The following is a 9,848-nucleotide window of genomic DNA, read 5'->3' as shown; positions in this document are numbered from 1 at the left end:
TAGAGTTGCATTCTCACAGAATGAAGCACATTTAACGTCTTCCGCTGCACTCTGTATGTTGGACTCTGATACTCAAGAAGGATTGTTGGTAAGGATAATCTCTGTTTTTGTATCTGCATCCCACTTTCAAAAAGGCCACAGTGCTTTGAGGGGTTCAGAGTATTTGCCATTCCGCCTCCGACTTGCCTTGCAGTCATGAATAGAGATAGCAACCTACTGCATAACTTCTGATATCTCATCCTCCTGTGTGGTCCGCTTCCACAAGGACAATTGGACCAGTGATGATCTGACATCATAAAGCAAAAGCAAGATGTTGTCTGACATGAGGGCCAATCTGTTGCCTAGCAAGCTGACATCATAAAGCTAAATGCAAGATGTTGTCTGACGTGAGGGCCACTCTGTTGTTGCCTAGCAAGCAGTAAGATACATTTATCTTGCTAATGAAATGAGTAGCAGGGTAGACCGGACGCCCAAGTGACAGCTATGATGGTAAAATGTACAAAATTAGGGCACTTTATAAGACCTCTAAATTTGAACGAGCGTGAGTTTGAGCACTAGAGTCAACTTCACTATTGCTGAACTGCTAGGAATTGGCTCAAATGATGATTATGAACATGCTATTCATAGCTTTTATTATTCCCATTAACTGTACCATAACCCTACCTCTCAACCTATCAGCTGCTTAATTGCTACTGGTGTACCATATCCTAAAACAAATAAAGTGAGAGGGGTACGCTGCCACTTGGCTGGCAAAAAGATCTCTATCTATGTCCTAATGTACCTTTTACAGTTGTTTAGATCGTGTTGGCAAAAGAGGCATGAGATTCAGAGTAGTATAGTAGGTTAAAAACACAAATCGAGATTTGATTTTCTAATGAGCTGCTGATTTTCACAATAATACAAACTCCATAGTATTGATCTGTTTACCCTTTATAAAAAGCATGATTTTTTGTATTGCTTGTAGTAAATGTGCTAACAGTGGACTTTTCCATCTGCAGATTATACTGAATGACCAGCAGTGGCAGTGTTTCGCAACAAATTGTCTCTGCATTGCCGATACTGAAGAAAAAAAAAAAGACAGTCTTCCGGCATAGGGCATCATTTGACCAATATGTATCGTAAGTAAAGCTCACAATCATTCCTTTAGGCATTAAAAAGGCGTTTTCAGCACCTGAATGTCATCACTACCTTCTAGTGGGGGCCTGTGCTTGAATGTAATTTCTGCCAAAATGGAAGTATTATGGATCACATTGTGTCGGTCATGATAGTTAATAAAAGACTGACTGCATCCAAGGCTTCTTAAACCTGCTTTAGATCCTGGTGCCAACAATGTTCCGTTTGAGGACATTGCTTCCTTTGAGACTGAAATGCGCTATCTCACTGTAGAACTATAGAGTTGCGTTCTCACGGAATGAAGCACATTTAACGTCTTCCGCTGCACTCTGTATGTTGGACTCTGATACTCAAGAAGGATTGTTGGTAAGGATAATCTCTGTTTTTGTATCTGCATCCCACTTTCAAAAAGGCCACAGTGCTTTGAGTGGTTCAGAGTATTTGCCATTCTGCCTCCGACTTGCCTTGCAGTCATGAATAGAGATAGCAACCTACTGCATAACTTCTGATATCTCATCCTCCTGTGTGGTCCGCTTCCACAAGGACAATTGGACCAGTGATGATCTGACATCATAAAGCAAAAGCAAGATGTTGTCTGACATGAGGGCCAATCTGTTGCCTAGCAAGCTGACATCATAAAGCTAAATGCAAGATGTTGTCTGACGTGAGGGCCACTCTGTTGTTGCCTAGCAAGCAGTAAGATACATTTATCTTGCTAATAAAATGAGTAGCAGGTTAGACCGGACGCCCAAGTGACAGCTATGATGGTAAAATGTACAAAATTAGGGCACTTTATACGACCTCTAAATTTGAACGAGCGTGAGTTTGAGCATTAGAGTCAACTTCACTATTGCTGAACTGCTAGGAATTGGCTCAAATGATGATTATGAACATGCTATTCATAGCTTTTATTATTCCCATTAACTGTAGCATAACCCTACCTCTCAATTTATCAGCTGGCTTAATTGCTACTGGTGTACCATATCCTAAAACAAATAAAGTGAGAGGGGTACACTGCCACTTGGCTGGCAAAAAGATCTCTATCTATGTCCTAATGTACCTTCTACAGTTGTTTAGATCGTGTTGGCAAAAGAGGCATGAGATTCAGAGTAGTATGGTAGGTTAAAAACACAAATCGAGATTTGATTTTCTAATGAGCTGCTGATTTTCACAATAATACAAACTCCATAGTATTGATCTGTTTACCCTTTATAAAAAGCATGATTTTTTGTATTGCTTGTAGTAAATGTGCTAACAGTGGACTTTTCCATCTGCAGATTATACTGAATGACCAGCAGTGGCAGTGTTTCGCAACAAATTGTCTCTGCATTGCCGATACTGAAGAAAAAAAAAAAGACAGTCTTCCGGCATAGGGCATCATTTGACCAATATGTATGGTAAGTAAAGCTCACAATCATTCCTTTAGGCATTAAAAAGGCGTTTTCAGCACCTGAATGTCATCACTACCTTCTAGTGGGGGCCTGTGCTTGAATGTAATTTCTGCCAAAATGGAAGTATTATGGATCACATTGTGTCGGTCATGATAGTTAATAAAAGACTGACTGCATCCAAGGCTTCTTAAACCTGCTTTAGATCCTGGTGCCAACAATGTTCCGTTTGAGGACATTGCTTCCTTTGAGGCTGAAATGCGCTATCTCACTGTAGAACTATAGAATTGCGTTCTCACGGAATGAAGCACATTTAACGTCTTCCGCTGCACTCTGTATGTTGGACTCTGATACTCAAGAAGGATTGTTGGTAAGGATAATCTCTGTTTTTGTATCTGCATCCCACTTTCAAAAAGGCCACAGTGCTTTGAGGGGTTCAGAGTATTTGCCATTCCGCCTCTGACTTGCCTTGCAGTCATGAATAGAGATAGCAACCTACTGCATAACTTCTGATATCTTATCCTCCTGTGTGGTTTGCTTCCACAAGGACAATTGGACCAGTGATGATCTGACATCATAAAGCTAAATGCAAGATGTTGTCTGACGTGAGGGCCACTCTGTTGTTGCCTAGCAAGCAGTAAGATACATTTATCTTGCTAATGAAATGAGTAGCAGGGTAGACCGGACGCCCAAGTGACAGCTATGATGGTAAAATGTACAAAATTAGGGCACTTTATAAGACCTCTAAATTTGAACGAGCGTGAGTTTGAGCACTAGAGTCAACTTCACTATTGCTGAACTGCTAGGAATTGGCTCAAATGATGATTATGAACATGCTATTCATAGCTTTTATTATTCCCATTAACTGTACCATAACCCTACCTCTCAACCTATCAGCTGCTTAATTGCTACTGGTGTACCATATCCTAAAACAAATAAAGTGAGAGGGGTACGCTGCCACTTGGCTGGCAAAAAGATCTCTATCTATGTCCTAATGTACCTTCTACAGTTGTTTAGATCGTGTTGGCAAAAGAGGCATGAGATTCAGAGTAGTATAGTAGGTTAAAAACACAAATCGAGATTTGATTTTCTAATGAGCTGCTGATTTTCACAATAATACAAACTCCATAGTATTGATCTGTTTACCCTTTATAAAAAGCATGATTTTTTGTATTGCTTGTAGTAAATGTGCTAACAGTGGACTTTTCCATCTGCAGATTATACTGAATGACCAGCAGTGGCAGTGTTTCGCAACAAATTGTCTCTGCATTGCCGATACTGAAGAAAAAAAAAAAGACAGTCTTCCGGCATAGGGCATCATTTGACCAATATGTATGGTAAGTAAAGCTCACAATCATTCCTTTAGGCATTAAAAAGGAGTTTTCAGCACCTGAATGTCATCACTACCTTCTAGTGGGGGCCTGTGCTTGAATGTAATTTCTGCCAAAATGGAAGTATTATGGATCACATTGTGTCGGTCATGATAGTTAATAAAAGACTGACTGCATCCAAGGCTTCTTAAGCCTGCTTTAGATCCTGGTGCCAACAATGTTCCGTTTGAGGACATTGCTTCCTTTGAGGCTGAAATGCGCTATCTCACTGTAGATCTATAGAGTTGCGTTCTCACGGAATGAAGCACATTTAACGTCTTCCGCTGCACTCTGTATGTTGGACTCTGATACTCAAGAAGGATTGTTGGTAAGGATAATCTCTGTTTTTGTATCTGCATCCCACTTTCAAAAAGGCAACAGTGCTTTGAGTGGTTCAGAGTATTTGCCATTCCGCCTCCGACTTGCCTTGCAGTCATGAATAGAGATAGCAACCTACTGCATAACTTCTGATATCTCATCCTCCTGTGTGGTCAGCTTCCACAAGGACAATTGGACCAGTGATGATCTGACATCATAAAGCAAAAGCAAGATGTTGTCTGACATGAGGGCCAATCTGTTGCCTAGCAAGCTGACATCATAAAGCTAAATGCAAGATGTTGTCTAACGTGAGGGCCACTCTGTTGTTGCCTAGCAAGCAGTAAGATACATTTATCTTGCTAATGAAATGAGTAGCAGGGTAGACCGGACGCCCAAGTGACAGCTATGATGGTAAAATGTACAAAATTAGGGCACTTTATAAGACCTCTAAATTTGAACGAGCGTGAGTTTGAGCATTAGAGTCAACTTCACTATTGCTGAACTGCTAGGAATTGGCTCAAATGATGATTATGAACATGCTATTCATAGCTTTTATTATTCCCATTAACTGTACCATAACCCTACCTCTCAACTTATCAGCTGACTTAATTGCTACTGGTGTACCATATCCTAAAACAAATAAAGTGAGAGGGGTACACTGCCACTTGGCTGGCAAAAAGATCTCTATCTATGTCCTAATGTACCTTCTACAGTTGTTTAGAGCGTGTTGGCAAAAGAGGCATGAGATTCAGAGTAGTATGGTAGGTTAAAAACACAAATCGAGATTTGATTTTCTAATGAGCTGCTGATTTTCACAATAATACAAACTCCATAGTATTGATCTGTTTACCCTTTATAAAAAGCATGATTTTTTTGTATTGCTTGTAGTAAATGTGCTAACAGTGGACTTTTCCATCTGCAGATTATACTGAATGACCAGCAGTGGCAGTGTTTCGCAACAAATTGTCTCTGCATTGCCGATACTGAAGAAAAAAAAAAGACAGTCTTCCGGCAAAGGGCATCATTTGACCAATATGTATGTTAAGTAAAGCTCACAATCATTCCTTTAGGCATTAAAAAGGCGTTTTCAGCACCTGAATGTCATCACTACCTTCTAGTGGGGGCATGTGCTTGAATGTAATTTCTGCCAAAATGGAAGTATTATGGATAACATTGTGTCGGTCATGATAGTTAATAAAGGACTGACTGCATCCAAGGCTTCTTAAGCCTGCTTTAGATCCTGGTGCCACCAATGTTCCGTTTGAGGACATTGCTTCCGTTGAGGCTGAAATGCACTATCTCACTGTAGAACTATAGAGTTGCATTCTCACAGAATGAAGCACATTTAACGTCTTCCGCTGCACTCTGTATGTTGGACTCTGATACTCAAGAAGGATTGTTGGTAAGGATAATCTCTGTTTTTGTATCTGCATCCCACTTTCAAAAAGGCCACAGTGCTTTGAGGGGTTCAGAGTATTTGCCATTCCGCCTCCGACTTGCCTTGCAGTCATGAATAGAGATAGCAACTGTGAGAAGTTGGCCTGGTATATAATGCTCACTAGTTCTAGTGATCACTTTGTACCATGCCAAGCAACCCTTATGATGATGGTTGTAATTCAACCTTGTAGACCAGTTATCCTAGTGGTAACGTGGACAAAGCAGTCTTAGGCTAAACTCTGAAAGGCATGTGAAGCCAGCTGTTATACCATACACAACCCCCTTGAATACCAAATGAAAGGGACACCACACAGATATATATTGAAAATATATATTGATTTATTAACTATAAAATCCCCTGGACTCTTTATGAGCACAGAAGCACAAGCGTAAAATCACAAGACAGTTCAAAATACACAAAAGTTGCACAATATGGATGAGCCCTAGGGGCCACCTAAACCATATACTAAATAAGTGGTATAAGAGATACCAGGAGGAAAGTGAAGAGGCCTAGGGCCTTGGGAATCGCTGGAGCTATTCGAGACTGGAGTTAACTAAGTCGGGAAAGGCCCACGGGACTCGGGTGCAGTGTTCAAAGTGCACGCACTTCTCAATACAAAGTCTATGGTGCGTAAAAAGCACAAAGTTAGAAAGTTAGGAACCTTCCGAGTGACCTACGGAGCTGAAACTTAAAACACAGGCCCTTGGGATGTGTACCAGTGCAGGAGCACCGGCGGAGCTGAGTTACCTCACCCACAGGAAGCGGGTGCACAGGGTCGAAGATGTGTCGGGTTTCGTCACGCTGGTCGATGGTGCTTGGAGCTGGAGATGCTGCAGGCGGCTCGATGAGAAGAGTTCCGGTGGATCCAAGGGTGGATCTGAAGATGTGAAGACCTGAAAGCAGAGGGGACAGTGTTCAAAGTCACTAGCCAGTGACTGCCGTGGAACCAGAGTGGAACCAGGTGATGTCGGGTGCAAACAGGCGTTGTCGGGTAGCTTCTTTCTGCAGCCACGTGGATACCCGGGGTCGAGGACGTCCAGGAGTCGGTCACGAGCTGTCCCACGTAGGCCTCTCGCTGTTGGCGGTGTCGGCGACCTGATCGGAGCAAACAGGCCTTGGCAAATGCAAGCCACGCAGGAGTTGAAAGATGCTGTTCACTCGGACCAGCAAGGTCAGAGCGGGTGCTCCTTTTCACAGGAGCTTGGGTAGGTCTGGAGCAACCAGACCTGCTGTTTAAATCTTCGGGTTCGTCGCCAAGATGGCCGCTGGCCGCGTGGCTAGTGGCCGGGATGGCGCGTCGAGTGGCACAGTGCAAAAGGGCCCCACGCAGATCGTGGAGATGCTGGGGGGCTGATCTTCGGTGCAAGGGCTGCTCGGTGGTGGGGGTTCTCAATCCCCAAAGCACAACGTCGAGGATGCCTCAGAAGCTGCGCAGTCAGCTTTTCGGGTGTCTTTCAAGAGGTCCGGTCCCACGTCACTCGGTGCCTCCACGGGTCCCTTCTTTGCAGGGACTGTGGATCGGGCTCTGAGAGGTCTGGGAATCTGGTTCTTGTCGGGCTCTGGGCTCGGGCTCCGGCGGGAGGCGGCGGCAAAGCAGACGTCGAGTTGCTGGTTGGTACCTGTGTTCACAGGGTGGTCACTCCTTGGCCACAAGGGAGATTCTTCTTCAGTCTTCTGTGCAGCAGAATGTCGAAGTCCAGTCTTCTTCTTAGTTTAAGTTGATTTCGGGATGATCTGCTGTGCAATGGCACTGCTCCCCCTCTTATTCCAATCTAGGGGGTGGATCACCTACTAGGTCCCTCCTCTGGGAGGAACCAGGAAGGGGGGCGGTTACACCCCCTTTCCTTTGTCCAGCTCCGCGCCAGGACTGGGGCTGGAAGGCCCCAGAACCGGTTTGGGCTGGCCTATGCACGGGGACACCTTGTGTGCCCCGGGCATGTCTGATTCTTTTCAGCCCTGTCCTACCTAATACACAAAATCCTGTCTGGGGTGGTGCTCGCACCTCCCAAGGCAGGAAACCCTTTGTCCAGGCCACCATCTGCCGAGTTTCGGTCAGCAGCAGGAGGCCAGACTTGTGTCTGTGGTGGCAGCGTCCATTTTGTGGAGCTGAGGCTCTGTTTAACTTTAACCGGGGTTAAGGCTACACACATGTCGTGTCCCTCTAGAAGGGTGGAATGCTATCCCCGTCGCCAGAACTGGCGAGGGGATAGTATTCCAATTCGTATGACACCTTACTCGACATGTTTTGATAAAGCCAAACCAAAGATAGCATTTAACCGCGAGGATTATAATGCACTTAAGAGTATATGGTATGGCAATATCCCGGAACAGCTTAGGGAGTGGTTCCCGACAGCTGCAGACAGGCTCAGCTCATGCTAGAGCACTATCTCACATATTTCCAAGCACTCTGCCTCCAGGATTGATGAGGCCTTCCATAGGAGTGGCTGATAGGAACATATGTGTCCAGTTTAGGGTTAGGCACAGGCATACTGTACCTAAGTAAGAGGTGGTTACACCGACTTACCCCAGCTGAGTGTTCAGCCAGTTGTGTCAAAGATGGAGGCCAGGCCAGGGGTGGCACAATACGTGCTGCAGCCCCTGGTAGGCCTTGGATACACCTATGCCCTGGGCACCTAGGGTGCACTATTACAGGGGCTCATAAGGTGAACCAGTTCCAATTCGTAATGCACCTAGAGTGCATTGGCATCAATTTAGAGAGAGAACAGCAGGCTGTGGGTCTGATTAGCAGGCCCACAGCCACATTAAGTCAGAAACCAGTGAAGCAAAAAGCAAAAATTTGGGGTGACCATAGGATAGCAGACCCTACTCTCCTACATAACCCCCCCCCAAACGCAGGGACATTAGACTAACCTTGACCAGTTGTGTCTTCATGTTCTAAGTGGAAGTACCTGGAGAGACCATCTGCGTTGCCATGGTCAGTCCCTGGGCGGTGCTCCACTGTAAAGTCCATCCCCTGTAGGGAAATGGACCACCTGAGTAGTTTGGGGTTTTCACCCTTCATCTGATTAAGCCATAGGAGGGGCTTATGGTCGGTCTGAATCTTGAAGTGAGTGCCAAATAAGTATGGTCTCAACTTCTTCAGGGCCCACACCACAGCGAAGGCCTCCCTCTCTATAGCTGACCAACGTTTCTCTCTGGGGGTCAGCCTTCTGCTAATGAAAGCAATGGGCTGGTCCTGGCCATCTACATTAAGCTGTGAAAGCACTGCTCCCACTCCCAACTCAGAAGCATCTGTTTGGACAATGAACTCTCTTGAGTAGTCAGGACTCTTCAGGATAGGTGCAGAGCACATGGCCTTCTTCAGGTCATCAAATGCCTTTTGACAGATTTCTGTCCACTGAACCTTTTTGGGCATCTTCTTGGATGTCAGATCATTAAGAGGAGTCACAATGGACCCATAGTTCTTAACAAACTTCCTGTAGTACCCAGTCAGGCCCAAGAAAGCTCTGACCTGAGTCTGGGTAGTTGGAGGGGACCAGTCCTTGATGGTCTGGATCTTACTCTCCAGTGGTTGAACTTGGCCTCCACCTACAAGGTGGCCCAGGTATACAACCTTGCTCTGCCCTATCTGGCACTTTGTTGCCTTGATAGTGAGGCCTGCCTTCTGCAGAGCCTCAAGCACTTCCTTCAGGTGGATCAGGTGATCCTCCCAGGTGGAGCTAAAGACAGCAATATCGTCCAGATAAGCTGCACAAAAGTCATCCAACCCAGTGAGGACTTGGTTCACCAACCTTTGGAAGGTGGCAGGTGCATTTTTCAAACCAAAGGGCATCACCACAAACTGATAATGCCCACTAGGGGTAGAAAATGCTGTCTTGGCTTTAGACTCCTCAGCTAACCTGATTTGCCAGTAGCCAGCTGTCAAGTCAAATGTGCTCAAATATTTGGCAGAAGCCAACTTGTCAATGAGCTCATCTGCCCTTGGAATAGGGTGTGCATCTGTCCTGGTGACAGCATTGAGTCCTCTGTAATCCACACAGAACCTCATCTCTCTCTTGCCATCTTTGGTGTGAGGTTTGGGGACCAGAACCACTGGGCTAGCCCAGGGGCTCTCTGAAGGCTCAATGACACCTAATTCCAGCATCTTTTGCACCTCAGTCTTTATACAGTCCCTGACGTGGTCAGGTTGCCTGTAAATTTTGCTCTTTACAGGAAGACTGTCACCAGTGTCCACCACATGTGTACACCAGTTAGTCTGAC

The sequence above is a fragment of the Lissotriton vulgaris genome, chromosome 12 (assembly GCF_964263255.1).
Source record: "Lissotriton vulgaris chromosome 12, aLisVul1.2, whole genome shotgun sequence".
In the NCBI taxonomy this organism is placed as follows: domain Eukaryota; kingdom Metazoa; phylum Chordata; class Amphibia; order Caudata; family Salamandridae; genus Lissotriton; species Lissotriton vulgaris.
Note: the sequence above shows the minus strand (reverse complement) of the source record.